Genomic DNA, 6,418 nt, shown 5'->3' on the forward strand with positions numbered 1-6,418 from the left:
GCAATCGCTTTTTGGGCTCAGGATGCGCGGCCGTGGCTGGCAAAATTAAAAAAACAAAAAATTAAAAATGGGGTCGGGTTCGTTTGTGTCTGGGTCGGGTTGTTCAGGGCCGGTTGGTTTGTTTTTGAATAATGATGCAAATTTAAGCAACTGGGTTAACTCAGGAAATCGTGGTTCGGTTTTAAAAGGATAGTGCGAGGTACGAACATGGTCACTTCGTGCGAAGGTCAATGCACCGACAGTGGAAATCGGGCTGTGGAAAGAAATGGCTAGATCAGGTCAAATCCTGCCTACTATTGATTATTAGAGAGGTGCAATTCTTGCTTTTCCAAGAGGTTATTAGGACAGTTTATAAGAAAATAATGTCATAAAATAAATTTAATGCACTGAAATACTCCTTCATCTACATTGTTGTAAATCTTTTTTTTTTTTTAAATGGAGGGTTGAGGGAAGAGATGTCAGAAAAAATACTGTAGGTAACAAACGGATCTGCAGTAGATGATTTGAGATGCTTACTGAAAAGTTTCCTTGATTGCAAACTACCCACACTACACCTCAGGTGGTAAGAAAGACACATAGAAGGTCTGCTAAATGTTTCTGGATTTGGATTGGTACTATATATGGAGTCAGAGATACATTCACACTGTATGACACAATGGGTATTGGATAAAGCACAACTGGCTGCAGTCATATTACCCTCAAAGCCCAAATATAATCACATTAGGGACTAGGATATTGTGTGAACTCAGTAGTTACCCTGGTTGTGACATTGCAAGTGAAGAACAGCATTTTGCACTAGACTTGGGGATAGCTCCAGAATTAATGCCTGAATTACCATCCTGGATGAAACAATAACACGGTTTCTTTAATTTAGGCTCAACATCCTACATGACATCGGCCATTGCTTATGAATTGAACGGAAAAGATTTTGGTGAGAGTCAGATTGTTTCCGAATGGTTCCTTGGGGAAACTTGGTTGAATTTTGTGAGTAGATTGACCTTTTTCACTGTGAAAGGCTTGTAGTTTCACCCAAGAGAACAGACTGGCTGTCTTACCTAGTAAAAACTCACAAGATGTATATACTCGGGAGACCATCGCTTCAAAACATGTAGTTTTCTGAACGGCCTTGTCTTACTTACCTTCATGCAAACAGCAATTCTTTTTTGTATACTGTGCTTAGAAGAGGAACACACTGTACTATTTAAAACAGTTCATTTAAGAATACAGATGATTGTGACAGGTGTCTGTAACAACCTTCTTACTTTTTGTTGTTGGTTTTGTTTTGCAAATATATTACGACTTTGATCTGTTCTGCCAGACAAGATTGTGCCTGTTGGCAAGTCACTGAAATTGAAGTGAAAATGATGAAGGGAAGCAAATTGAACTATACATCTTTAGCACTGTGCTTTACAACTAAAAGCACTGATGAACAGGTGTGTAGTAGAATCATTTAATTCATTAAATGGGGGAAAATTAATTGGGTTTTAATGAATTAACTCATGGGAAAGGATGTAGCTTTATTTAAAATAAAACACAACAAACAAGCCCCAAAACCTGGCATCCCAAATTGTTATACAATAACTGCAGAATACCAGTACAATTGGGTCTTGGAGCAACACTTTTTTATTAACAACATCATAAACAAGTGTGTCTTGACCGCAAAAACATTTTGAATTTGGTCTTGCTCTGTTAACATCTACACATTTGAGAAATATAGATGGGGGGAGTGTATATAATTAAGCCTCTATCCTGGATAAGGCTATACCAATTAATTTCTGCCTGTTGTGTAACAGACTACGGCAAAAAAGCTCTTCAAAAAGGTGTCAGACTTTTTTCAAAGCCATTGTTATCTGCTTGATTGTCTGGTGTTTATCCCTGCTTATCTGGGTGCAGGCTGCTAGAGAGGATGTGTTCTGTTTTGTTTTGTTTTTTTGTTTCCTTCTTAGCTTTTTTAGTGTCTCTTTTGAATGGTCTGTAAGAGTAGTTTATCGCTATGTATCTGTTGATGGCTAATTTGTCTCAATGCCAAGTTTCCAGGAATTTCTTAGTGTTAGTAAATTTAGCTTGATCTAGAATGATCTCAGTTCTAGGGTGCTGTAATGTGTTAAGTTATCAGACCTCTTTTAATAAAGATGTGTGGGCATCCGTTTTGTTAGAAGATGTTTGTATAGGTTTGTTTCCTTTTTCTGTTGTTCTGTATTGCTGCAGTGCCTTTGTACTCATTTGAATAATATTCTTATATTCTTAACTCCTTTTATGGGTGGTTGCAGTGTTACTTTGGTAATGGAGCAGTGGTGGGTTGCCCCCGGTTCGCACCAGTTCTATAGAACTGGTAGTAAAACCGGCGGGAGGCTCCACCCACCGACTCTGGCATCATCAGAATGCTTCTGCGCATACGCAGAAGCTTCTGCGCTTGCTCAGAAGAGCACGTGGCTCCATTGCGAACTGGTAGTAAAGGTAAGTAGAACCCATCCCTGTAATGGAGTACTTGGTTAGTATGCGTTGTTTAGGCAGGAACCATATGCCTTCAAGGTGACAACATTTTGGACTCAAGCATGCATACATTCATTTCCTATTTGTTTATATTTAATTAACAATTGCAGTAGAATTAACTTCCATATAGATCTTAGGATCTCTGCTTCTAAAACTTGAAATTGATATCAGTTCAAGAAAGCACTAAGCTTTCATAATATAATTACAAAAATGGTTCTTGTATTTTGGGGAGTTCTGGATTCATATCTTCCCATTTTGGTACATTGGTTGTATTTTTTGAATTCTGTAAACTGAAAACAACCATCAGTTTTGAAGCTGAACACAGCAGATAGCATATTATTTGTGTTATCTTCAAATAGTTAAAATATGCATTTTTCTGAGAAATATGCACTTGGTGGACTAGGCAGATTGCACAAAGCACTTTCAAAAAATATTCTTTAGTTTATTGTTAACTAAATTAAAAAATTGCATTTCAAAATCATTTACAGGAACTGACATCTATTTGGAAGTTTTTTGTCTGCTAGTGTCTTGTCTTTTCTCTCTGGCTAATATCTAGTGCCTTTTATACATTGTATTTATCACCTAAAGTTGACAGGTTATTAGATATTTTTTCCTGCAAGTCATCTATTAACTATTTGGGGAAATTGTATATCTAGGAAAAAGCGAGAGTAAAGCTATTTCTAATTTTAGTCAAGAAAAAATTGAGACACAATAGATCTTTCAACTTAAAAAGCCATCAAATATAATTACTCTTTTCTTGTTTATGGATCAGTGAATGGCATCTGAATATGTATTCTTATATACGATAGGAAATAGACATGCTCCATTTAAAAGATTTCAGTGACCTGAAATAATACTGTAACTCATAATTTTTGATTTTTATTTTAAAGTTATTGTTAAGGATGTTGGAAAAAGGCTGGGAAAATGGGGCTGCGATCAGTCTTCCTCAACTTAGTGCCCTCCCGATGTCTTTTTCTTTTGAGTCAGTGCTGCTGGAGGCTGGGACACTACAGCATTATAGCAATAACTCCAACTGCTTTTGAAAATGCCTTTTCCTCCCAGTAGAAAAAATATACTTAATGCTGTCTCATGCAAGTATAGCTCTTTGTGGGAATAATGGAATGAATCCCTGATTCCTCTTATATCATGTATTAAAGAGGGAGCATGTCTTAAACATCGGCCTATGTGAAGCAACAGTAGTCTAGTTGTAAGTTTCCCACATGCATGCAATTAATCATTGTGTGACATAGAAAGGAGGGCTGGTCCCATGCAGCAGGGCTCCTTTTCCATTAACCAATTTTCTGCCTCAACAGATATAGATCATGTTGGCTTAACACTGGCTAACTTAAAATAAGCAGATCTTATCACTCACTAAAATACTTTGAAGTATGCAAAGCATTATTTACATTGACAGTCACATTTCACTTGAGAAATGGACAATAGTTTCATTTCTGCCAAATACTTTCACCTCCTTGCCTGCCTATAGAGGGAATGGAGCCTGTGGATTTCTATGCAAAAATTAGAGTACATTGGGTAAGGAAGATCAAAATCCAAAATCTTCCCTCACTAAGCAGGGTCCACACATATGAAATCATAGTGTGGTTTGTTGGTTATTAGTGTGATGTATTATTCCAGCCAGTTGTAGGTAATTTATAAACCATGGTTGAACAAGCCACAGCTAGTACAATATGTGAATCCAGACATTAACAGAATACTGTCCAGGACTGTCCAGACAGGCACTAAACTCCATTTTAACTATTACAACTCTTTCATTTTCTCACTTTCCAATGAAAACAAAGTACTCAGGAGATAGGGAAAAAAATCTCTATCTTCCTCCTGGTTAAACTGAGACATAGAAACAAACTATATCAGGGGTCTCCACCCTTGGCAACTTTTAAGACTTGTGGACGTCAACTCCCAGAATTCCTCAGCCAGCAAAGCTGGTTGAGCTATATAACAAACAGCTAATCCTTTATCCGTATGGTAAGTATCAGACATGTACAAATTAATCAGATTACAGTGCCTATATTTTATAAACTAAACTCATTTAAATTACTGAAACATCCTATAGCCGTAATGGCACCCATGGCACGCGTGCCACAGGTGGCACGCGGAGCCATATCTGTGGGCACGCAAGCGTTGCCCTAGCTCAACTCCAGCGTGCATGTGCGCACCAGCACCCACTGCTCTCAGCAAGGTGATGTACCAGCATCTGATTTCCCAGTCAATTGCTTGGAATGGAAACATTGAATGAATTTGGCTAAGAAACAAAACGGCATTTCTATCATAGGACAGAATTTTACTTGTTCATCCTCCCCAGTTTCATGGCTATAGGATTTGAATGCTACTCTTTTGAACTCTGTCCATTGCATCCATAATAACTGCAGTTTAATAAAACCCTCAAGGAAAGTATCTACGAATCTAGCAAAAAATCTATATATATTGGTTTAATTAGGATAAAAATGTGGTATATTGGTAATTATAATCCCTTCTTACTGAATGAAAGCACAGAAGAAAGCTATCAGCCAGAGTTTACCAAGAAAATCTCTTTATGGCTGAGCAACTAACCCTCATCTTTTGTATTACTCAGAGTTGGTTATCTTTGAAAGTTTACAAGCCAATGCAGTGTTATATATATTGTAATTTATGAATTGTGCCATGCAACTCTGTCTGTCCGTCCAAGCAGTCTGTTGCATGAAAGTATAATTCAGATTATTGCTGTTTGAAGTCTGGATACATATACCAGTAAAGTTCATTTATTTGTTTACTTTGTTTTACCTCCATCCCTGTGAACAGTTCTCCAGCTGAGATGATGGAAAATTCTAAAAAATCAAATGTCGAAGAGTATTTTTCAGAAAACCTTAATTTTTATTTGCAAAAATATTGTGAATTAATTCAAGAAAAAGTGCTAGGAAGCATGTTGTTTGAGGACCAACAGATGCTCTTTTCCAAAAATTGCAGATGTGAGTAGCTGTGATGTTTTCTGTGGGGTACAAAAACACCTTCAAAAACCAGTCGTCTTTATAAACGCCTTTAGCTTTAAAGCTTTAGAAGCAAAGGTAACCTGAAGTGCTTAAGAACCTCATTAGTTATGAAGTGTTTAAAGCAGCTTAACTGGAATTGCACTAAAAGAGCCCACTTTGAGAAGGAGTATGATATTTAAGAAGTGGGTAAGGCAGAGGGTATGTCTTGGTGATTATATTTAATTGTATTTCACAGAATCCAGAATTACTCTCCAACCGTACCTCACAAGGGATTACCAACTTGAGGCAGTTGGGGGGGGGGGGGGCTCAATAGTTTTAATAGAAAAATCCTGCCAGGAGTTCTGGGTAAGGGATTTCCTTGAAGATCAGGTTAAAAGAGGAAGGGTGAATCTGTTCAAAAGAAAACCTAAAGTACTAGATATGCAGCTGCTTGTGAAGACCGTTTACTCATGAGGAAGTAAGGACAAGATTTCTCTCTTCTTTTAAAATAGCACAAAGTCCAATGGTGATTTATATTCATTTCTTGAACAGATAGATGTAATCAAATCACAATCAGAAAAGGAGTGAGCCAACCAGAAAATGAAAGAAGTGAGTCATGAAGACATTTCTAAAACAGGCAAAAGAGCTTGATTGGCATGATTAGGATGCCTTCTCCTTTTGCAGCAGAGGTATTGAGAGGTATTGGAAGCAGTCAGGCAAAGGCCAAGCAAAGTTTAGGCAAAATTTAAAAGCAGGAGAAATTAGGCTTTTTAGGAAAAGGGAGCATTTATTTTAAAAATTCCTACACAAAGCTAAGAGCAATCTATAATAGGGAGGTAAGGCTAATTACTGGGAAAGAAAGTGGCATTTGGCAAGGCAATTGTGCCCTTTTATACGTAAGTGATGTTAGAGTAGACATGGACTAAGGAAAGATTAAAATCCCTGCTTTACAGGGTTTCCTG

The sequence above is a fragment of the Pantherophis guttatus genome, chromosome 1 (assembly GCF_059756535.1).
Source record: "Pantherophis guttatus breed Tessera chromosome 1, ASM5975653v1, whole genome shotgun sequence".
NCBI lineage: Eukaryota > Metazoa > Chordata > Lepidosauria > Squamata > Colubridae > Pantherophis > Pantherophis guttatus.